The following is a 26,106-nucleotide window of genomic DNA, read 5'->3' on the forward strand; positions in this document are numbered from 1 at the left end:
GTGAGGAGCAAGAAGACAACAGTAAATCAAATGGCAGTCTGAGAAAATGGAAGAATCTATGTAATAGCAGATCATTCAGTGGACATGAGAACTGTGCTATCCCAATTGGTGTATCTACATGGGTCACAATTTCCGTGGAAGGCCTAGACAAGCTCTCCCAATGAATGGTCCTAGCAGCTCAGAAAGCTTCTATGTTTAGGAGTGCTCTGCCTCTCTCATCATCACCACTATCTATTCCCTCCTATATCCCAAGCTCAAGGTTCTTTAATGCATCTCTCAGTTTGGCCTAATAGGTAAAATGATGAAGCGACAAGTGAAAAAATTTAATAATGACTGTCCATACATTTCAACTTTCCACATATGAGTTGTGTAAGAAAAAGCAAGAATAACCTCTGCAAACCATTTTCCTCATTTATACTATGTAAAATGCAACCTCTCTTATTACATACTAAATGATATATACAACACACATATCATATACTTTGCCCATCTATAACTCTCATTTGAATTTCTGGCACCCTACATCCAATGCTCAGTAAATTGCTCAAAACTATTTACTGACACACGGTGCTCAATAAATATATGCTAAAGTTTGAATAATACATAATGAACTAATGAATGAATGTCCTAATGGCAAGGCTCTCAGTCCTAGCTAAATCTTATTTGTGTAATGCCATTTTATATTGAAGCTAACATTGAGCTTACCACATTGTGCAGTAACCCTATTGATAAAATGACCATACAATTTATCATCCAAACCAGGACACTTTTGAGAATGAAGGGAGGCACTATTAATAATTACTATAGGACCAGTGGTATAAACTGTTTTTTGTGTCTTTTTTTTTTCTTTTTTAAGTGCATTGTTCTTTGCTTGATCCCTTGGTCAGGATCACAAATGAATTTGTAATTGTCAAAGTATGCACAGGTTTGCCTCTCTCAATGTTTAAGCCAAGAAAACTGCCCAACATTGTACACATATGCCTTACTCTGCACAATGGGTTGCTTCCTGATCAACTGTGTTCAGTAGATTTTTAATAAATGAAAGTACATATACATTCCCATGGGGACACTCTATTTAAAGAATCTCAGTATTGAACCATTTTCAAAGCATTAAGTTCTAAAATTTGAATAATCAACCATCCCACCACAAAACCTGATATCTAATTTATTTGCTTGCAAATTATATACTTTTTAAAAATTTTATATTGAGTTTTACAAATCAAGACCCACCTCCAGCCAGAGTCTTGTGTGAAATGTCCTAATAACACGCTATTGGTCAGTTAGTCACCTAGGACACTTTTAGTCATACAAGGCCTTTGATGTGATGAAAATTGTCACCTTAATGGGGGTGATAGAACAGTAGAGGACTGTCACTAAGTGTGAGGGCAATCCCCTTTTACGTTAGCACCCCATTTTCCTCGACGGCCACAGAATTAACATCCTTTTGCTCCATACAACTCAAGCAAGGTAGTCTGTGGTTGAGTTTTCAGGGTGAGATGAACTCCTAAAGCTTCTTTATTGCATTTGAGATCCCAACTGCAATTGTCTTAGCAGTTGAGCTTGTCAGAATGACTTTGGGAATACCAGAGATCGGTCTGGTGCCATTGACAGCAGCATTCACTCTTTAACAGCCAACAAGTACTAATCATCCTATATAATAAAGAGTTAATATGCAAATTGACCATCATACCCTCGCACAAGATGGTCGCCCCCATGTGGTCACAAGATGGCCGCCTCAAGGTGACCAGCAGGAGAGGGCAGTTGTGGGCAATCAGGCTGGCAGGGGAGCAGTTAGGCATCAATCAGGCTGACAGGGGTGTGGTTACAGGGTGATCTGTCTGACAGGCAGAAGCGGTTAGGGGCAATCAGGCAGGCAGGCAGGCGGCGGTTGGGAGCCAGCAGTCTCGGATTGTGAGAGGGATGTCCGACTGCCCGGTTTAGGCCCGATGTGATCACAAGATGGCCCAAAGGGATCGGGTCTAAACCGGTCAGTTGGATATCTCCAGCGGGGTCCCAGATTGGAGAGGGTGCAGGCTGGGCTGAGGGATAACCCCCTCCAGTGCACAAATTTCATGCACCAGGCCTCTAGTGAAATATAACATTGGTTACAGTGCTCTCAATTAGGTGTACAGTAATACATTCCAGGAAGCACATAGACACTGTAATTGCTAGACCCAGTATAACTTTGAGTCACTGAGGGTGCTTTAATGTTTGACATATGCTGGAGGGTTACACAAAACCTCTCAGCTGTGCCTTTTATGAGGGCTCCCTGTTTATTCTTTTTGAGCTGTTAACACAGAACATCACTTTACAGAGGATGCTAAGTAACATCTTCACATGCTAAACCCAGCCCTTCCTTACCTATCCAAACAACCCACTTGAAGAGTTATGTATAATAAGCAGTGACAAACTGTAACTTAAAGTCAGGAAATTTTAAAGTGCAGTCCAGGCTGTTTTAGTCACTAGCTGTGAGAATGTGACAAAGCCTATTTACTTCTCCAGACTTTAGTTACTTCATATGTAAAATTAGAGAGTTAAATCGTATATACTAGAGACTCATTTCATAACTACCATTTTAGGAGTGATTCCTCAAAGCCTTAAATAGATAGAAACCTACAATGTTATAGGATGATGTAATGATGTTCCATGGTTCCAGCTAAAGAGTTGATGGCTAAGAAGGAAATTAACTCAAGACTTAAGTCAAGAAAAACAGACTTTAGCCCTTCATATAGGATATAGCATGCAAACAAGATATGCAATTACTACCATAATGTTGTTCAGTTTACAAATTACTCTGTAATACCTAACTTAATTGTATTCCTTATTTTACAGAAGAGAAAACAGATTCAGAGAAGGTAAGTCTTTCCCAAGTTTGCCAGAACTTGAAATACTCTAGATTTGCTTACTCCCAGTTAATTTCATATTTTAGATTTCTTCAGATAGAACAAAACAAAAAGAAACCAAAACTGGATTATGTTAGAAAAGAGTTAGAGCAAGGTGTTCTAGAATTATTACTAAGGAACAGTTTAATTTACTAGCAGTAGGAAACAAATGGAAACATTTGTACTTAAACCTTCCATTTTATACCATAGACCGGCCGTGGGCAAACTACGGCCCGTTTGAAATGAATAAAACTAAAAAAAAAAAAGACTGTACCCTTTTATGCAATGATGTTTACTTTGAATTTATATTAGTTCACACAAACACTCCATCCATGCTTTTGTTCCGGCCCTCCGGTCCAGTTTAAGAACCCATTGTGGCCCTCGAGTCAAAAAGTTTGCCCACCCCTGCCATAGACGTATAATCTGCCCTGTGGACAGAACATAGAGTATACTTTGTTGAGGGATAATGAGCTAAGCTTCATTTAGTCTAAAGAAAAGAAGCTGGACTTTTATTGCTGTTTTGAGGGAAGAGTAATTCAGTAATATGCACTCATTCTTGGGCTCTTTTCTGGTACAGAGAAGGGCAGCTAGAAACTGAGAGAATAAAGTATCTGGGAGTATTTTCCTTCAAATTATATCAGAATTGAGCATTTAAAAGGCAAAACAACAACAACAACAAAAACAAAAAAACACACCAAAAATCCAAAAAAAAAAAAACAACAACACCAAAAAACCATGGATAGGATGCAGTTGTGAAAAAAATAAATAAATAAAAGCAGTGATGAAAGAGAGTTTGGATTTCAGAAAAGGAAGCAGAATGAAAAAGGAAATGATTGTAAGGATGAGAGGAGTCATTGAAGCCCTTTCATTCTCTTTCCTTGACAGCATTGACTACTTATTCATGTACATGCATTATGAATTATAGAGCCACAAACAAACATGCTCAAAACCAAAAACAAATACAGGAACTATATGTGTCTCAATAATCTTTCTGTCTAGCATTGTATTTGTGCACGCACAGACTTATCATGAGTCCTCTTATAGCATACAACTGACGGCATTGATTATTTAGAGAAAGGCAAAGATAACACTAGAAAAGAAAAACTAAAATATACAACGCCAAGATTTTGAATTGACATTCTTTGGGAAAGGTAAGTCTTATTGTTTGATACAAAGATCATCTGGAATAGTCTAATTGTACTCATTGAATGATTATTCCCAAGGTAAAAGTTTAATAATTGCTATGCAGGTAGCAGTTCACTACACCTCCTCAAATTTGTCATATGATGGCCAACTGCCTAATGAGGAGATTAATTTTCTAGATGAAGAATTAATGTAATTTGTCTTGAGTTTTTATATTTTGAAGCAAAGACCTTGAACTGCATTGAAGTTTTATGTTTCTATTGGCCATGGTATTTTTTGTTTTCTCTTTATTTTGATTCAAAGACAACAGGAAAAAGTATTCATCTCCTGGCTAGTCCATCATTTTCTGCATGACTGTGGCCTCCACATCTGCAGGGCACATACAAAAAAAGCCATCCTCTGTGTACAGATATCTGTTATAAATAAATGGTAGAAAAGTCTACTGACATGAAAAAATTCAGAAATGTTGGCTTGCTATTTGACTTAAAAGTCTTAGTTATAAAAAGTAACTTTTTATTGTTTAATTTCTTTACTTGTTCATGGAAGCAGTGCTTTAAGTATAAATTACCTCTCAGAATCAAGTAAATTATTTCTAGAGCTTTATGACATGCTAATGGGTTCCCTTGGATTTCCTGAGTCCTTCTGATGTTAATAAGTATCGTCCTTCATTGTTTGAACACTAATTAGAATAGTTCACTGTTCCTCAAAAGGTCATCAAAACACTTAACAATTTCAGAAAAAGATAAGCAGGACCAAAGACCTTATCTATAATAGTATATCAAATGGAAATTCATGTGTGACCTGATACACCAGCGGAACTGCTGTCCCTATCACTCCCATCTCTACCTCACTCTATCATTGACACAGCACTGGACAAGGTCTCTTTGTGATTTCCCATTCTCATCCTGGCTTCTAAATTAATCTGCTAGGTAACCTCTGACCAGTCACCGACAGAAACCCACCCCATCTACACTAATACAAGAGAAAAATGGTAATTGGCATACAGCGCTACCCTTTTCATTGGCTAATCAGGGCTATATGCAAATTAACTGCCAACTAAGATGGCAGTTAACTGCCAACAAAGATGGTGGCTAATTTGCATATGTAGGCACAATGCAGGGAGGCGAAAGGGAAAGCAGGAAGAAGCCCCCTGCCACTGACAGTGATCGGAAACTCAGCAGGGAGCTAAGAGCTGCCTTTGCCCTGCCCCCCGGCCATGATCGGAGAATCAGGCACCTTTGCCGCCCTGGCCAATGATAGCAGGAAGCAGGGGTGGAGCCAGCGATGGGAGCTGGGCACGGTCGAAGCTGGCAGTCCCGGGAGCTAGGGGTCCCTTGCCTGGGCCTAAAGCGGAGCCCACGATCGCGGGGCCGCTGCAGCTGTGGGTCCCCGCTGCCCGAGCTGGACGCCTCAGCCAGAGGCGTCCTGCAGGGGCAGGGGCGCCCCCTGCTGCCTCTGCGGGGTCCCCGCTGCCTGGGCCGGACACCTAGGCCAGAGACCTTAGGCCTGGGCAGGGGCAGAGCGGGAGATCGCGGGGAGCTGGGGATCCCCTGCCCAGGCCTAATGCCTCGGCCAGAGGTGTTAGGCCTGGGCAGGGGCAGAGCGGGAGATCGCGGGGAGCTGGGAGTCCCCTTCCCAGGCCCAACGCCTTGGCCAGAGGCATTAGGCCTGGGCAGGGGCAGAGCCTGCAACCGCGGGGAGCTGGGGATCCCCTGCCCAGGCCTGACACCTCTGCCGGAGGCCTCAGGCCTGGTCAAGGGGCCGATCCGGTGATTGGTGATCGGAGGGTGATGAGGGTCAACTCCTCTGGCTGAGGCATCAGGCCTGGGCAGGGGGCTGGGTGTCCCCTGCCCAGGCCTGATGCCTGGGCCAGAGGCATCAGGCCTGGGTGGGGGGGCGGAGCTGGGGATTGGAGGGATATGATGGTCCCCTTGCCCAGGCCTGAAGCCTGGGTCAGAGGCATCAGGCTTGGGCAGGGGGTGGAGCAAGCGATCAGAGGTAGGTGGAGGTCCCCTGCCCAGGCATGATTCCTGGGCCAGAGGCCTCAGGCCTGGGCGGGGGTCAGAGCCAGTGATCGGGGGGAAATGGGGGTCCCCTGTCCAAGCCTGACACCTCTAGCGGAGGCGTCAGGCCTGGGCAAGGGGCCGATCAGGCGATCGGAGGGTGATGGGGGTCTACACCTCTGGCCGAGGCATCAGGCCTGGGCAAGGGGCAGAGCCAGCAATTGAAGGGGTCTGGAGGTTCCCTGCCCAGGCCTGACGCCTGGGCCAGAGGCATCAGGCCTGGGCTGGGGGCAGAACCAGTGATGGGGGGAAATGAGGGTCCCCTGCCCAGGCCTGACGCCTCTGTCAGAGGTGTCAGGCCTGGGCAAGGAGCCGATCCTGTGATTGGAGGGTGACGGGGGTCAACGCCTGAGGGCTCCCAGTATGTGAGAGGGGGCAGGCTGGGCTGAGGGACACTCCCCCCCCACACACACACACCCAGTGCACGAATTTTGTGCACCAGGCCCCTAGTCTATATATATAAAAGCCTAAGCGACCATTACAACTGGTCAACCGAACCACCAGTCGACAGTCACTATAATGATGCACTGACCTCCAGGGGCAGACACTCAACACAGGATCTGCCCATTGGTGGTCAGTGCACCGGCCTACATCCTGCAGTCCCTCCCCCTGGCCATTCAACCTCATGCAGTCCTTCCCCGCAGCTGGCCAGTCTCGATCAGCCCTGATTAGTCCCAATCACCAGCCAGGCCAAGGGACCCCACCCATGCACAAATTTGTGCACCAGGCCTCTAGTCTTAATATAAAAAGGAAAGTGAAAGAAGTAGAATATTCATCTAAAATGTATTTGAGGACAGATACTGGGCACTCTTGTCTATAAAATAGAAAATATTAACTCCAAAAGTACTTTTGGGTTTTCCATTTCAGTCTCAGATAGAAATGAATTATGGCTCTCTTATAGAAATCTATTTCAGAATGTGGAGTTATAACCTTCTTTTGCATTACATATACGTTCAATGCATTCTTTCTGTTTCAGTCTCTCTCCAGAAGAGTCTAGATGACAACCTATCAGGGTTTGTAAACGTTTTTGATCATGGGCTAGAAGAGTAGCCCCAGATGATGACTAAGATTCCTTCCAAGTTTAAGATTCTCCTCTGACTCCTATTTGTTTGGTGTTTTCTTTGTTGTTGTTGTTTGTTTGTTTTTTTGTTTTTTCTATCTACTTTCTTTGTTTCTCACTAAACTTTACCTCTTCACCATGAATCACATCAGAAGAGTCTTCCAGACTGGTCTGTCTCACATTTAGTATACTATATTCTAAATTTGCATTTTCTCTCTTTAAACTTCCTTTTCAAGAGGTTCCATGCTTAGTCCATGTGTTAGAATTTGGGAGACAGGTAGTTTGTATAGGAATATGTTAGCATTGTGTAATTTCTGTGTGTGTGGTTTTTTTTTTTTCCCCATTATTATCTTGGGGCTCCTATTACTAGAATTTAGCTAATAGAAAAAAAAAATAAATAAATATCAGGAACCGATAAGAACTGGAAATTAATATGCTTTTTATGCTTAAAATATTGATCTACATGCAATAAGCATTCTCAATCTATGTGCTTTAATTTTAGTAATCAATTTAAAACACATTTACTGAGTATTTACTAGATACTGAACTAATAGGCTTTCCTCAGCTGTCAAGCTACTTAAAACCATAGCTTCTATGAAGTTAAAAACTGAAGAAGCAGTAAAACAAAAAATGGTAAAGTTTTTGTTTTTTGCTTGTTGGTTTTTTGTTTATTTATTTTTATCATTTTCCAATCAAAAGCTTTTTGCAGAGAAAGATGAAATTTATTTGCATGTTGCAATATTTTTTTCTCAGTATTAACAAATTAAATGTGCAAAAATCAGTTAATTCATCAGCTACCAACATGATCATATAAGGTCTATTTCCATAATTTATAAGGTATTGCATCAAGTAGTACCATCCAAGCCTGAAGAAACTATGTTGACACAACTTATTTTTGGTGGTTGGAAAAATCCAATGTGTGTCTGTAGGTGAATGGTGGGAGTCTATAAGTTAAATAAATATTATTTATTTATTAAGCAGAACAATAGAAAAAATCATACAGGATGTCATAGCATTTTCTATTTTTTTTTTAAAAAAAAAAAACCTCTTTTTTTTAAAAAAAAAACAAAAAACTTTTAGACTAATGCAGAAATATCATCAAGGTAAAAAAAAAATAGTTTTTCCAGACTTCTGAAAGAGATTGTGGATAAAATGTAAAAGTCTGAATCTTAAGAGGTTTAAAACAAAACTAGCAATAATAAGCAAGTCAACTCTTCCCCCTCTCCTCCCCTATATTTACATCTTTTACTCCTACTTTCATTCTTACAATCTGGAATCTATATGCCAATTAATGTTATTCCGGGAAGGAACAAACAGGAGAAAGCTATAATAAATGGCAGGATCATTCAACACAACTGAATAAAACTAAATTGAGAAAAGGCACAAAGTTGAAATTATGTAAACTTTACTTGAACTATATACAAGTGCATGCATAAAGAGATAAAAGACACTCCGAAGACTATATATTTTAAAGGCAATCAGATGTAGAAGGCGCTGAGTTTTAATATTAGAGATAATTGATTTGATGTCTTCAAGAAGCTTTTACTTAGAAGTATAAAAGATGGATATCTCCAGGGAAATATTTCTTTTTATATGTACTAACTAACTGCTCTATAGTTTGGGACGTAATCATGAGAGAAGGTGGTGTGAAGAGCACATTATTTATAACTAGTAAATACTTGGATTAGAAAGAAAGTACATGCATTCACCTTTTTCTCTTTTGTTATGGTTGGATACACCTTTTAAAGTCATCAAAAAGATTTATACTTGAAATTAAAAAAAAAGGTTACTTTATGCATTGTTAGTCAACAAAGAACTTAAGGATTATGAGTTAGGATGAAAGTAAATGTAGTTTAATAAAGAGTTAAAAAGTTTCATGGGCAACACCTATACAAAGTTTTATTAAGAGATAGTCTTTGTGGCCCAATATAAGGCTTAAAGACTGAACTCTGTAAAGAAATTTCATGAGGAACAGAATATGAGTCCAAACACATGGTGCTGGCCCCTGTGGAGCAATTTTTACTGAGAACAACTTAGACAACCTGCTGAGAGAGACAGCCAAGAACAGTGTTTGTAATTGAATGGGCAAATCACCATGGTCACCAAGGAAGGACTTTGAAATGAACAGGACTTCAGTGCCCTCATGTTCTCCATCTGTTCACAGTCATGGTTGCGGCAGATGCTGTCCACCCACAAGGTAGCACACATGGAACAGACGACATAGAGCTAGATGGATTGAAAGGAAATGTAGAGATCAACCAAATAACTTGTATGCATATATGTATAGCCCATGGACACTGACAATAGGGTGGTGAAGGCTTAGGGTGGGGACCAGGGGTGGACTAGAAGAGGTCATTGGGGAAAAAAGGGGGACATATATAATACTTTCAATCATAAAGATTTAAAAAAGAAGAAAAAAGAAAAGGCAGTTGTGACGGTAGGGCTTGCAGTTTTGTGCACTTAGCCTGCTTTATCATTCATGCCCGTACACTTGACTGATCACCAAAGGGCATGCAAGAGAACATGGCCTCTGATAAGGGAGAGATCAAACAATATTTGATCTGTAAACAAAGTTGAATGATGATACTCCAGTAGGAAATTTGGTGTGGTTAATATTTCTGTAGCCTATTATTAGCCAATACTCATTGATTCAGATAATATACTGAACTTTGTAAGTATGCAGTATCACTCTAGATACAAGACATCCCAGGGTCATTTTGTCCTGATACTTGGTCAACATTTGCTTTGAATATAGTAATCCGCTTGTTCTCATTGTGCCAATTTTTGTATACTTGTAAAAAGAATGTAATCATATGTACTTGTTCATGTCTACTTATGTCAGAGCTGTAATAGTCACCTGGTATAGGGTTTCTAAATGTCCCAGGATAAATATACCAACTATTTAAAGTCATTTATGGACTCAGACTATTCTCATGTTCATCATACCAAAAAAAATCATGTTTGTTGCTTAATATAAGATACTTCCCCTATCTTCTGGACAAATATCTAATATTGGTACTGCAATGTATAAGAAATCACTGCAATGTTTAATAATCACTGTAACCGTATTTAATGTTATTTATCTCCATGAGATATTGTGCTGACAAAACCACACATTTAGAAGAGGGGCTGAAAGCAATAATCCTATAATAAAAGTGTAGTGTATTAAAGATGGAAAGCCCTATTACCACAGGTAAAATCCTTTGAGGGCACTGAACGTTTCTCTTATTTATAATTTAGTCCCAGCAGGACAACCCTTCTGAGTACTGATTACCAGAGCAATTCTAGCTTTGGGGAGCAAAAAAGTCATACATACACTGAAATAAGCTTTTCCTTTCATGTGATTTAAGAGTTATTGTCACTCTGTGGAGTTCTGAAAAGTATCCCATTTGAAAATAATTCAGCTCCTAGATTATATATTGTCTAGGGTTCCTCTTCCTGCTCTTTACTACTGAGGACATTTAAATGAAACTATTAGCTGATTTTCTTACTGCTTATTCTCCACCTGAAGTTATTATCCTCAATTCATGATATCATAGTCATCTGCAAAGCAATTAAACAGGAACATGAATTCAGCTGGGGAAATAAACAAGAGGAATGGAGGGATGTATAAGGCAGAGGGAGCGATGAAGAAAAGTGTCTCTGGGGAGACATGAACATGCATATGTTTCTTGTCACTTCTAAATTACTGATTTAACTGTACCTGGGTTTGAGGTAACTAAGAGTTGCTTCTATTGTGATGTAATTATGGCCATGAATAAAGTAAAGAAGATTCCTTTTTAAATTAATTTTATTGAGGTGACATTGGTTAATAAAATTATATATGTTTCAAGTGTACAATTCTTTGATATATCATCTGCATATTGTATTGTATGCCTCCCACCCAAAGTCAAATATTCTGTCACCATACACTTGACCCCCTTTACCCCTAAGTACTTCCCTTCCCCCCGTACCTCCCTTTCCTTCCAATAACCACCATATTTTTGCCTATGCCTATGAGTTTTTGTTTGTTTATATTGTTTGTTCACTTGTTGCTTTCAGTTTTATATCCCACATATGACTTAAATCATATAGCTCTTGACTTTTTCTGTATGACTTATTTTGCTTAGCATGATAGTCTCAAGATCCATCCATGTTGTCACAAATGATAGTATTTTATCTTTTCTTATGGCTGAGTAGCATTTCATTGTATATATGTGCCATATCTTCTTTATCCAATCATTTATCTAGGGATATTTCAGCAGCTTCCATGTCTTGGTCACCATGAATAATACTACGCACTGAACGAAAGCATGCTTATATCTTTATGACTAATTGTTTTCAAAATTTTGGGGTAGACAACCAGAAGAGGGGTTGCTGGGTCATATGGTAACTCTACTCTTATTTTTTTTTGAGGAACCTCCATACTGTTTTCCATAGTGGCTATACCAATTTGTTTGTTTGTTGTTTTTATTGTTGTTGTTGTTGGACAAATATCAAAATTTGCTCTCAACTGACAATGTCCATGTTTGATATGCATCAAGTTAACTTAACATCTAACACCAAGCCTAGCACATGGCTGTTGCTCAACTGATTTTAGTTGAATAGATTTTGATAAGTGCTTTTTATTGAATTAGAGTAATCTTTATTGAATTAGAATATATATCTGCCAAATTGAATGCTTTATTAATCCATTTGCTATTGTTGTTGTTTTGTTAATCCTCACCCAAGGATGTTTTTTCTATTGTGTTTTAGAGAATGGAAGAGAAGAAGGTGGTAGGCAGAGGGCGTTAAGAAGAGGGGGGAGGGAGGGAGGGAAGGAGGGAGGGAGGGAGGAAGGGGAGAGAGAGAGAGAGAGAGAGAGAGAGAGAGAGAGAGAGAGAGAGAGAGAGAGAGAGAGAAACATTGATTGGTTGCTTCTGGCTTGAGACCCTATGGGCACCAAGGATAGAATCTGCAACCCAATTAATGTGCCCTTGACCAAGGATTGAACCCCATGACCCTGAGGTGTGCAGGCCCATGTTCTAACCAGTGAGCCATGCCAGCTACACCTGTTAATACGTTTGTATTAATTAATTTGCCTAAAACAAGATGGGCAGCTCTTCTCACTTTCATTCACCATCCAGGAACAGCTAAGGAAACCCCAATTCAGCCTGTGCTTCAGAGAATGTATGAGCCTTCATTCTAAAACTGTCAGCAAGTCTTTGTACCTGGTTTTTGCTTTTATTGTAGGAGAGTTTTAATTAAGATTATTTTTGCTGGTCCTTGCTACTTGAACAAAATTTGTCATAGGAATGCACTCACCATTATTGTGTCCTGTATTTCACAGTTATATTACATTTTATGTGTCCCTATGAAATGGAAGTACAGAGAAAACCCTAAGCAAGTGGGAGAGCCTCTTGTGTTGTCCTCAAATACACACATGCCACCCCTTCATAAATTAGGGGTCACAAGGTGTCTGCCTTCCAGATGAGAAAGAACCACACATAAGCACTGTCTAAAGCAGGATGGTTTCTTTCTCACAAAAAGGCCTGATTCCATCCCAGTGTTTCCAAAATGATGACACCCTGATGCCAGCTTTCTTTGCTGCCCAGAATATACTTCTCTCCTTCTATCAATATCTCCTCTTTAGCTTAACTCTGTTCTCTGACTAAAACCAGGTGTGGAAGAGCAGGAAGCCCATTGGTAATTGTGTTTGTGTCATGTGCTTATTTCTGCTTGTGCTAGGCTCAACATTTAGAAATAACATTCTTTTTCATATTAGTAAAAGAATTATGTGCATATCTAGAGAAAATATATTTTTGGTTATTGTATTTTATTGCTTGTAATTATTGAAGAAATATAACTACATTCAATAATACTATTAATACTTGTATATTGCTGACTTCTGAGTATATATTATCTGCATTGAATTTTGGAAATTTTTTATATGTAGTACATGAAAATTTCATCTAAACGGTAAGCATTTCTAGAGACTCATTTCCCCAAATTCCACCAGCTAATGATTATTGAACTCTGCTATAAATGAGTTTTGCATAATCTATGATAGAGTAGCTGCATTTATTCTTTTTATCCAATATCATCTGTTCTGGTAAATGTCAGGAATACATTGCAAACATTTACCATTATTTATGACCCCTCCTGGTTAGAAAAACAATAATTCAGAAATCTGAATTTTGGCCAAATATGGAGCCTGCAATACAGGAATTTATAAAGGAATCTTTATATTTTAAAAATCTAAACACAGGTGACTTCAATTACTGATAATCCTTGTAAATCTATTTTGTTGTTGTTACTTAACACAAAAGAGAATGTGGAATGTGACCAGAAACACATACCATGGGAGACAAAAGAATAAAAAGACAGAATAGTATTCAATCACCATGAGGCAACTTTTTAACTTTCTCATATTTTAGCTAAATCATATCAGTTCTCTGCCATAACAACTGGGTGAGAAAAGCATAACAGATTTTTTTTTTTCACTCTAGAGCTAAAGATATAGAGGCTCTGAGAAGTGAAGCATCTCAGGGTCACATAACCAATGGGTGACCTGGAGGGACCTAGACCAGTTTCCGAAGCCCTAGTCCTCTGCTTTTTTCATGCACTGAATTGGAAAAACGGGCATTTTCAAGGACACAGTTACTGGACGTTTCAATTTATTTGTGCCGTATTGTTCTCCTTTCCTACAGTAGCTTGGCTGTGGGTCAGGATTCAGTCGACTGAAAATGAGACCCAGGATTGGCACCCATTGCCATGGTGTGGGCCAGGAAGTTTTAAAATGCTATGCTGTTGGATGATGTTTAAGGACTGGGGTTTCTAACCAAACTTGTATAGATTTGGAAATAAACATCTTTTGAGAATGTGAGCACTTACAGGAGGGGGTTAACTGGCAGCGTTTTCTAGGTGACTGTCTGTGTCCTGCAGCTCCTCTCTTTCCCACAGGGAGGCATGATTTTTATTTTCCTAACAAAATACTCATCTAATACTTAAAGAAATGATTCCATGGTCAAGAAATTGGAAGACATTGAACACACAAATGATAATGACTGGAAAAGGGAAAGGAAGGGAAGGGAAAGGGAAGGGAGGAGAGGGGAGGGGAAAAAATTCAGATGTTGGAATAAATATGAAAGAAAACCCTGCAGCCATAAGCTCTAAAACCATACAGGCCTGAGATTTATAGGATCCCTGAGACAAGGGAGGAAAAGAGATTATGGAAGATAGACTGAATAGGCTTTGTGGAGGAATTTTTTAAAAATATTTTATTGAATTTTTACAGAGAGGAAGGGAGAGGGATAGAGAGTTATAAACATCAATGAGAGAGAAACATAGATCAGCTGCCTCCTGCACACGCCCTACTGGGGATGTGCCCACAACCAAGGTACATGCCCTTGACCAGAATTGAACCTGGGACCCATCAGTCTGCAGGCCGACACTCTATCCACTGATCCAAACCAGTTAGGGCTGTAGGGGAAATTTTTGAGGAGGTTCAAAGAGGGAAAAAAGAAGGACATTGAAGATGCACAGAAGTGGAGTAAAAGAGAGTCAGGGAAGGGGAGTTTATACAGCTTTGGAAACTTACAATCTATTTTTCAAGCTTCACATGAGCTAACATCTTACCGTTCGCCAAGAAACGCGTTTATTAGTTGGTGAGTCAGTCCATTTCCTTAGTGTTCATACCAATTACCTATTTTGTAATTAGATGAGAAAGAATGACAGGATGGCTAGAATGACAGCATCCTAACTGATAAATATAGAAGAGCCATACTTTATCTCGAGGATGGCCAGAGTCACACATGGCAGTTACCGAGTACATTAAACCACCATCTGAAAAACATGTATAATAACACTACCTTAGGAGACACTTGGGAGAAATAAATTTGACTAAGAAGCCATTTTGTAAAATAAAAGGTGCTACACAAATAACAAAATGCTATTATTATTATCTTTAGCATGTATGCAATCCAAGGGCCTATATCTTCATGTTGAACAGAAGTTCTGTTAAATTGAAAGACACTAGTTATGTCTTTTGAAAGGAAGATGATTTCATTGAGAGTCTCACAACTATATTTCGCTCCAGAATTTAACTGAATCCCTGTGGCTTCTGGGTAATCTCCACATTGTGCAAGTCATCTTTCAGTACTAATCAATAAATGTTAGCTATGCTTATGTTAAGTGAAGTGTCTGAAATAAAAACATCCTTTTCACATTAACTGACTTCCTAATTAACCTCCTGACACTACCAATAGGAAGGGTCACTGCTGTTATGAAAAGGGATGCTATTTAAGTGATTATGTGTATGCCCTTGCTTTGCTTATCTTCTATAAGAAAATCAAGATGCTCTTTTAAAAATGTCTTCACTCTTTACTAAAAGTGAAGATAATTTTGATAGATTTCTGTGCTTAGGCCATTGACTGGGCTCGTATTGGGCAGGGCCAAATTGAAATAGTAATAATTTGGTTTGATGTAACTAGGACAGAAGGTAAGATGCAGATGGAAGGGGCAAGAGGTGAGGGTCAAAGCTAGTTGCCTCTGGTTTTTTCCATCCCCAGTTTTACAAGGGCAAGAATGCCATGTCATATCCAAAATACATCTTGGAGAGTCAGCTTCTGGAAACAACCCATAGTTTGGGAATTTGGGGGGAAAAATCTGTTCTTTTAACCAGTGGTAAATAAGCTTTTCATAAAAGTAATTTATTCAGCATCAGTCCATCTCTGTAATATTCTTTTTTTCTCTTAATATGTTCTTTCCTTATGAGTATCTCTTTATGAAATAAGAAATCATAGTATAACTACTGTAATGGGCTGCTGTATAGCAGGAATAGGGTTATGTCTTACATCTATCATACATAACTGTAGTATTAGCCCATTCTCCTTAATCTGTGCATGGCTATTACGCCTCCAGTCTCCTGAAACTTGCCTTTTCTGGCATGTGGATTTTAACTATATGCTAAGCAAACAACACTGAACAACAAAAATACTCTGGAATGCTACTAAGCAAGGATGTTATATCAGATTTCTCATTAACTCAGGAATCACAATGACATCCCTGGGAGGGAAATATGAGAAGCATACATTTGCTACCCACTTTACTGTTGACATTGAGAGCTCAACTAAAACCAATGTATTTCTTCCAGGTAAGACAAATCTGAAGCAAGCTCATGGAAATGTTTTGTTTGGACTCCTTGCCTGTTTCCTTTTCAATGCTTCTTACACTCTCTTCTACTTCCTCTCTTCCAAGTAGCTGCTCATTGCCCTCATCCTGCTTTTGGCTCCCCAGGATCCTGTTAATATTCCATAATAATCTGCCCTTCCCAGACACCTGTCCACTTCTGGGTGCATCTCTCTGCTATCTCTCCCATACTTAAAGTGTAGTAGTAGTAAGTGTGGTAATAACATTAGCAGTAGCAGTTATAAGAATTTACATTTGATGGATAGTTTAAGCTTGTATTGTCCTTAAATGTCAACATATTATTTAATCAATATGACAAACCACATTCAGAGAAGTGGTATCTTGCACTACTGGCAACAAAATCATATAAGTGTTGGGTGGAGAAATGCAAATGGCTCAAGCTCAGGTTTTCTGACTCTAATTCACAACACATTCTCGCTTATGCTGGACATTCAAAGACCTTAGTTATCAGTAGAGGTGGGACGAAGGAAGACAGTTATTACAAGACATAAAGGTCTTTTGAGCTATTACATTATGACAGAGACAAACTGCCTGTGGATAAAGCCAGGGACATTCAGGTTATCTATCTAGGTAGGTTGGGTGAAATAAAATTAATATTTTCAAATTATACACTTTGATAAAACTCAAACATATGGAAGGACATATGGAAGGATCCTCAATAAATGAATCATTAATAAGGATGATTTCCTATCTGCTACATGCTATACGTGATCATGAGAATGTTACAATGTGACGTTTGGTGGAGAGAGCCACCAAATACCAAAGGGAGTCATGAGATTCATGGTAGAAAAAACAATAGGCTAGAAGAGTTTTAAAACTCTCACAAACATTAAATACACACATAAAAGGCTTGAAAGCTAAGGGATATGAAAAGAGATTCTCTTTTTTAAAAGCTGTGCAATAGCCCTGTTCCCAGTTGATTGATGGCTCCCCAATCACCTCAAGAGAGCTTCAACAAGACTCTGAGAGCTTTATAGGCAGTTAAGGGTCACAGTGGACTTGTCTCTGACTTATACCTGAACACGGAGAAGGGCAAAAGATAGGCTGAAAGTAGAGCTAAGATGAAGTTGTTTATTATATCATCTTCACTCCCTAGTATTCCCAAAGATGGTTCCTGTGTACTAGACATATGCCCCACATGGCAGAGAGCCAGGCTAAGTCCTTGTAGATCCTTTACAATAGAGCAATCTGTAGAGGAAAGCAGGATTAAGCAAAGATCAATTGAAGTTACATAATTTGATTAATAGGGCTTTAGAAGGAGCCCATCGTCGTTGGGAGAAGGGATTCATTTAGTGTGACCAAAGAACTGCAGGTGAGCACTTTCCAGAGATGGATGGGGTCTCCTAAGAATCCTTGAAGGTAATACTTTAGAGAAAGAGCTTAAACATTTTCTAGGATTAGGGAAGGTAAAATTGTTTTATAATAGTACTGATAGGGTGACATGTTTCCTGTTTTTCTCACCCCTTCTCTCCCCACAAAGACCCTGTCCCAGACAAAACAACAAGAAGAATCAAATAGTTACTGAGAGGGAAGGAAAAAAAGAAAAGAAACACTGGTAGGTACCCTCTTCTCCCTTCAAATACAGATAAAATTATTGAATATCTAATAGAGTTTATCAGTTTACTTTTTAATCAAATCTAGACTTTGTACTTAAAGTAACCTTAGGGCTTTTTATTATCTGGTCAAGGGTAGGGAAGAACTATCCCAGTGAATACATTTTAAAGAGATATTTGGAATCAAAAAATAAAGATGTTTTATAATGAAACCCATGAGCCTAGTTTTCTCAAGGTTCAGATAGAGGTTGTGATGGCATGAGGAGTCTACCCTATGGAAAACCATACATCCCTCCTCAGTCCTGCCTAGTTTCTATTTTGTTTCTCATTAGAATAGCCCAAACTTATGCAAGATAGTTATGCATATGCACATGCACACACACATTTGTGATTTTACATGTGCTCAGGAGAGAAGATTAGAAGAATGAGAAAAGCAGGTAGAAACCATTTTCATTATTTATGCCTTCCAAAAATAAAGGTGGAAAAGGTGATTGGAAGTCTGACTTTAGAGCTCCATCACTGTAAAGGTGATTTTGCTTCTTCATTCCTGAAATTGCTTCTTCATTATCACATATCCTCATGTGAAGTATTTCACTACCTGGGTCCTATAATTAAGAGTTCTGTTCCCCCCCCACACACACACACACACATGGTTTATTGTAAAATGTATTAACCTTGTAAAGCTAGCAGTATAGTTTTAATATTCTTTTATTTTTTATATAACTTTTTCCTAGAAGAGAACATATATATTCCTTAGGATTCAAGAGGACCTAGAAGGCATGCAATTTGCTAATAATGCATTTGCATGTTTCTGGTTCAATAATTTAAAATTAAATTGTATCTTCTCCAAGGCTAATACATCACAGAAGCTGTGGACCATTTCTGAGGAATTCAGCTTATCTTATTTCTTACCATCAGGTGAGATCTTTTTCTGTATTCCATTCTTGACTTCAGCACATGCATTGCTACTTTAGTACTGAAGGAAGGAAAACCACCAACTGAATTCCCTCGAGGCTATCCCCCTGCTGTATAAAAGCACTTCCATCTCATGGATGCCCAATCCAAAGAAGGCAGAGGACATTGTGCACACTTCAAAATCCCCATAAATGGCCAATTTCATCTAATATTAAAATATTTTATTTCTAAAATAATCAAGTCCATCTAGAATTTCCTATTTTCTGTTCATCAATGCTATTCAAAGAAAGTAAACATGATACAACTATAATAATATAATAAACAGGGACAAGTATATATCCCAAGATATCTCACTCTATGGTAAAGTATCTTTGCTTAGCAAATAACTGAATGATCTAGCTATTTTTAAGGACAAATACCAGAAGGGACAATGAGAGTAAAGGTCTTGATCTCAAAGTTGAGACAGAAATCCTGGATTGCTGTATAGGGCTGGTTTGATGTTTGAGCTTTCGGGTTGGCTTAGCCCCAAATGTCTGAGTGGTTTGGGGGGACTCCCTTCAATTTCCTGACCTTTAGTTGTACCAAGTGACCTTTTAAAATGTCAGTCATCTTATGTCACTCTCCTGCAATGCCTTCCAATCACACAGGGAATAAAATCCCACTCCTTATTGAACTATGGCTCTACAGGAGGTGATCCCCACCCGAAACCAGCCCTTGCTTTGTTCTTCCTCCTCTAGATACACTGGCAATCCTGTCAGTCACATAGGGCAGCTGAGCACATCAGTCCAATGCCATTCTCCCCCTCTCCCTGAAATGCTTTGCCTCCAGACTTTTGCATGGCTCATTCCCTCTTCTTCTAGGTATCTGCTCTACAGTAATTAACTGCTCCTGAGATGATTGTATATTTAAAAATAGAATTACTTTCCAAATATCCCCCATTCCTTCAGTTTTCTTCCCAAAATTTATATAAAAATCAAATGATGGTATGTATTGTCTTGTCTCACTAGAATGTAAGAATCATAAAGCAGCAATTTTGCTTCCACACCATGGCATCTCTTATGTCTAGAACAAGGCCAGGTGCATAATAGGTGCTAATTAGATGCCAATGGAAGGTAAATGCAAATGTTCACTCTCTTCCTATAAATATTAGCAAGAAAACCCTTAGAAGAGAAAAAGGCAGTTGTGTGAGTCTATCAGTGGGAACTTGGGAGATAAGGAGGTTCCTCTGGGGAAAAGAACTAGAAGAGGCAGAGCTCTGTGAAAGAGGAAAGGGAAGCAGGCTTCGTCTCCAGGACTTCCAAAAAGAAGGACAGAGACTCAGAGGAGGCTGCCTAGGTCTGAGACGTGGCCCAGTGGGCTAAACCGTAGAAAGCATCCTACGGTTTGCCCCAGTCGTAGACTATGCTTTGAAATTCCAAGAGAAGAGGGCACTTGACGCAGTGTCCTCTTCTAGTCCTAGGAACCAGAGGAGCTTTGCAATGCATATGGAATGTACTCTGCAGCCCTGGCAGACATCCTGCTTTGGGAATGACTTTCTTAGTTAAGCCAAAGACCTTGAAATGGAGACCTCATGTGTAAATATGTGCAAATGTTGAACTAAATTTATCCCATAAAATTTTGAGAAAACAACCTTGCCACAGCTACACGCTGTTGAATACATTATCTGCGGGGGTTAACAGGGTTTCTTTCTGCAGATATAAATAAATTAAAAGAAAGCACTGAAGGGTTCACTACTCCAGATTTGTCTTTAATAACATCGCATTAAAAATGACGGAAAGACACAGCTCTCAGAGTGATTCAGGCTCAGAGTGATGCTGTTTTCTCAGGCTTGTGTTCTCAGACGAAGCTTCTGTGGTTTTAATCTTTCTCTAACTCACCCCCGCCCCCCCTTAACTTTTATCCTTTCCATTTTTGGTCTATCTTTTCATCTGACTATGGCTCATTTCCCTTGATTAGCAGAGGAATTGGTATCATATTTTTTCAATAAGGACTAGTACTTTTTAAACAATTTAGACCAAAAGTTACATAAATCATCTGTACCATGCAAAATCCCAGGGATCGGGGATTTTAAAAAAATGTATTTAGCATCTAGCAGTTTTGATCAGCACAAGAAGTTAATGTTCAGTATGAATGTTAGAGACTCTCCCCTGTTCAGCATTTCCTATTGTTATTCCGTGTCTATTTATCCCTAAAGTTCAAAAACAAAAGGGAACTAGGACCTAAAAGGTCTATAGAAAGATACGGTCACCACCAGCTGTGACGATGTCCTTCCTTTCTGTCTATAGCCATCTAGTGTAAGATGAATATTCCCTCATCTCTCATTGCTTGCCTCATAATAGCCGCTTATAGATATAATCAGAACTGGTTGAATTTTATACTGTTTCAGATATGTATATGTAATTTATTTTAAATACGTTAACTGTTTTTGGCGTGGTGATATGTGTGCATGCCTGTGAGTGTGTATGTATGCGAGTAGAGAGTGCGGAAGTTATCACATTCAGAGAGCCCCAAATTCATCTTTGCAGATAAAATATTGGCGTGGTGTTGTGGGCATTATGCAGGTGAGGTCAGAACCGCTGAGCCCTGCTCTCTGACTTTTTCACTTACTAGTATAGCTCTCACAAGGTGACCCTGTAATATGAGACAATGCATTCCCAAGCATGCAGTCTTAATTTTACAATCCACACAAATCCCTCTGCCAAAGTGGGCGGTGGGAACAATCGGCAGGCTCTCATATGGTACCTGTGCACTTGCGCACGTTGTGAAGAGGGGCTGCCCGTGAGATGCTTATTCCTTTTTGTGTGCATTGCATCTGGCCCTGTCACTTACTGCAGCTTGATTCATGGAACATGTTCCAAAGACAAAAAAAGTAAAGATTTAAAATATTAAGGACTTTGAAAGCAAAACCCATTAGAAAAATAAACCTGGCAAAATGAATGTTGGAAAGGTAAAAACTTTTAAAATGTTCCTTCCTTATCAGATGAAAAAGATGGAAGCCAAAAGCAATGGCCATTTATCTAACTTGATCATTCATATCACCAGCATGTCCCAAAGTCCCACATCCAGTCTGATCATTTCATGCTCCAATCACTAACCCTTGCAATGCATATTTCTCTGCCTGCTCTTATACAGCTCCTCGTTTGCCTTTAACTATGTGTGTGAATGGGCAGTCTCCCTGGCTAAGAACACTGCACGAGCCCCAGACTTCATGCAATTCCAAACCAGCTGGCTTAGATTCAGGACGCGTGACATTTCCTCTTCATTTCTAATAACTTTAACCTTGAAAGGGAACAGACACTGCTACCTCCCCGGAGAAGAGGCAGGAGAAAATGATGTAGGATACAATGACCAGGTAAAATAGGACAGGATATATTCATTTTAGGAGAAGAAGGTAGGCTTTGGTGTTGTCTATATGAGGTGGAGGAAATGGGAAAAAAGAGCAAGAAAAAAAAATGCAAACAAAGGCATGTAGGGAAGTGATACACAATGCCCTATGAGAGTGGGTGAAAACTACTATTGAGCACCATTCGTATTTTTTCTACCCTTTCCCATCTTCTGTTGTTTCTGCTTTCCTCTCTGCATGGACTCCTCAAAGAAAAGACAGGTTAAAGGAGGCACATTTAAACATGGGCAACACAGTATGGCTGTTGGAGAAATGGCAAAACTGCCATTTAGCCTGTGTCCCCCCCTCACTGGGACCATTACAGGCAGTGGATTAAAATGTTTGTATGCGGTTGCACCTGTGATTACTTTCACATTGTTGATTCTTTACTGGGGATCTGTAGAGTGAATCTTGTATAATTTCTAACTCTTTAAACCTTAAATAGCCAATTGAAAACTTCATTATATTTTGTTGTTCTCTCTCTCACAAAGTCTGAAGGTTTTTGTGATGAGGCCCTAAAAATACTGGAAGTTTCAATTTGCTAACTTCCCCATAACATGCACTAGCTGAGTTTTTTTTCCGATCCACTCTGGTCTCTTGGGTCTTCAGCACAGCACTATTCATTTTCCTGGCATAAGGCAATGAGAAATTTCTTTTGTTCCCAAATCACCCGGTAGAATATTTTTCATAAGGGGACCTCAAACAAGAACTAGGGTCTTGAATTAACTGCCCTAGTATTTAAGACCTATCAAGACCAAGAAGAAACAAACAAATGAACAAACAGAAGACTAATTCATTTGAGAATAAATGAAGTTGAATTAAATTTAATTTTCTATAAATGCTTAAGCCAGTTCACACATAGTCAAGAGACCTGTGCTTTTCCAGTCTTATATCCCATGGGCTTATTAGGTTGGCTTGAAATTATTTACTATAAAATACAGTGCACACTTAGAGATGAAATCAAACTCATTAAATCCCAAGTTTCTACTTGTTTATCTGTTTCATAAAACTGCATAAAAGAGGCAATCAATAGCATCTAAAGTGATCAGAGAAGGCCTAACACAAAAGAACACTTGTCAATTTATAAAAGAAAGGAACAAACTAAGACTGGTATTCCCCTGAGATATAAATAAACAGTTCTAAAAAAACTGTGAGTAGGGGCTTTCATTATCAAACATATGAAAACCACTGCACAATGTATCTTTTTTAGATATTTAAAATGCACAATAGCATATAAAATGCTCTGAAAAGTCTCACTTTCCCAAAACATGTTTAACTTGGTTAATCTGTTTAAATAGGGTTACCTACCTGTATTTAACTTAAAATAAACTTTTTTTTTTTTCAGGAAAATGGATTACCCACTAATATAGGATACCTTAGCTTGTCACACCTCACTCAGGGAAATGCTCAGTTAAATCAATAGCCAAATGATGCAGCAAAGGCTATTGAAGACCCACTGACTTTGCAATCAATTTCGCTAACTTTTTTTACTCTGTTACTTTTATATATGCCATTTCCAACTGCAAATCCAAAAAATGGATCTATTTGACTTTGTTGGATCCAAAGTAGGTCAATGATAATTTCCTGTATGGTAAGTCAAATTCACCAACTGGTACTTACTTGGTAGCACATTCTAGTAAAAATCTTAGTCCACTGTCTCCAACAAAACCTCAGTTATTAAGTTTTAAGTGATCAACTTGACAATATTAAAAATTAGATCAATATGCTTATGGGTTGGCTGCAAAGAACAGAGACTCACTCAGGCTACCTTAAGGAAAGATTTATTGTAAATATGTGTAGCCTGAAGCTAAACCTAGACTAGAAATCTATCATAGTACAAGGCAGCTGTGTGAACTAATTACTTGCCCCATTTTTCTCTCTCTTTGGATTTCTTCAACCTTCTCTTTTCATTATCTCCTGGTTCATCCCTCATACTTCCTAGGACAAACACCAGAGGCAACTACTCTGATTGTACGAAGTACAGATAGAACTCCTCTTGTATGGAGTTAATTGGTATCAACTGATGTCGTGGACTCTAGAATGGCACCTTTGGGGTTGGATAAACAATGCCCTCTTTCAGTTAAAAAAAAATACTTCTGTATAGGCAGCCTATAGCGACTTTTAAGCTAAATAACTGGATTACTGACATTTTGGTTTAGACATTGCATATGAAGGTTTCTTAAATGGCATGTCCCTGTATACTACCTTTTAGTAAACCAATGTGGGGGAAATATTAAATGTCACCATTTGTGCTGTACCACAATCAAGAATAAGTGGACATTAAACATTGGAATCTGTACATTGAAGAGTTTCCTCCCATCTTTCCCAAGAGATATGTAAAATAATTTAAACCAAAAAATATTTTCCTATTTGGTCTTCATGCCTCTAAATTCTCCCTCACATAATCAATCCTACTTTCTGCTATTGAATTATACTAATTAATAACAGTTAGGACAAACAACTGTTATCTTAAAAAATCTCCAGTATCTCTCATAGTACCCAGGATGCTTTCCAAATTCTGACATGTTACTGAAGACTCTACATATCTTGAACTATGTCTCTAAACATATGTGCCACTTCAGTTTCAAGGAAACTGTTACTCTTTGCCCTAGTTGCTAAGGACACCAGCCAAATTCTCATGTTTATGTCTTTTCTCAGGTCATTCTCCTTGCTGGGCATATTCCTCTTTGCCACTTTAATCTAACCTGCCTACTCTTCTGTACATAGATGCTCTAAATTATAAGCCTGTGCCTTACTAATCAGGGTTAACATATATGGGTAGGAGAATTGAAAACTGAATTAAAAAGAAAAATGATTAGTTCAGAGTTTCTGGGACAGAAGTAGGTCTTTGAGGCTATGCCATATGGTTTGGCCATATGGACAGACTATACTGTGTTTGACCAAAAGCACTGGCCTAGGAGTCGTTAGAGCTGGGCTCTAATCCCAGATATGGTACTAACAAGCTATTTAACCCTGGGCGAGACACTTAACCTCCATGGGTCTCAGTATCTTCATGTGTAAAATAAGTGCTTTGGCCTAGCTGATACCTGGAGCATTTTCTGTTCCTCATATTTTATGATGCCATGATGGATGTTTTCTTTGCAATACCAGTTGGCTTCACTGGTTTGCCACAACCAACAGTAGCTTAGGAAATGGCTTAGGTTAGAACTGGGGGATAGAGATTTATCCACAGGCACATTTGGATAAATCTACAATCAAACTTTCATTGCTTCTTGCCTCCCCCAAAACCCAATTATTTCTCATGCCCCACTGCAACTTCCTGGTCTCACCATGATTCAGACAGTCTAGGTACCTGAACTTAGGCAGAATTCCCTAGTTATGAAATAGACACAACTACTTGGGGACCAGACAGACTTCAGAAGTCACATTATCTACAGTTTTTTTTGAGAAAAATCATCCTTGACTCACACATGAAAGTGCCTAGCAGAGCTCCCATTGTTATGAAGCAATCTGCTAGGCAACAACTTTTTGTATTTTTTCTCTTTATCTCTCTTTACCAATCTCCCCAACTCTAAGGTCACCACTCAGCCATCTTTTTCAAAGTAAATTGTGTAACAGAGATTCTGGTTATAAAGTAAATAAAAAGGATAAATAAACTCTGGAAAGACTTATAGTTTTGTCATCTTTTGAAGCATACCTCTCTGAAAACACCATCGATGTAAAATGACAACCCTCACAAAAGGTGTACAGAAGAAGGTATTTTCTTTCCTGACCTGCAGAGCACTGAGTTAATTTAAAACTTATCTTTGATAATCTCCCCTACTTCTTTTATTTATTTAACGTCTGCAGTTTAGATGGAATGTACATTTTATAATTAAATGTAAGTAGGAAATAATATCACACCGACAAAGCTCCTAATCTCTCCAAGATATTAATAGTCGGCTCATCAATTCAACTCATCTTTAATCCTGAGTCTCAC

The 26,106-nt window shown here is 39.0% G+C and overlaps 1 protein-coding gene across 2 annotated transcripts in view; it reads right to left on the reverse strand.

Moving 5' to 3' along the window:
• Nucleotides 1-26,106, reverse strand: part of LOC118676976 (limbic system associated membrane protein) — a 649,066-nt gene that overhangs the window by 483,744 nt on the left and 139,216 nt on the right. The gene's annotated exons all lie outside the window — the stretch shown is intronic.

The sequence above is a fragment of the Myotis myotis genome, unplaced genomic scaffold (genome assembly GCF_014108235.1).
Source record: "Myotis myotis isolate mMyoMyo1 unplaced genomic scaffold, mMyoMyo1.p scaffold_m19_p_2, whole genome shotgun sequence".
Lineage (NCBI taxonomy): Eukaryota > Metazoa > Chordata > Mammalia > Chiroptera > Vespertilionidae > Myotis > Myotis myotis.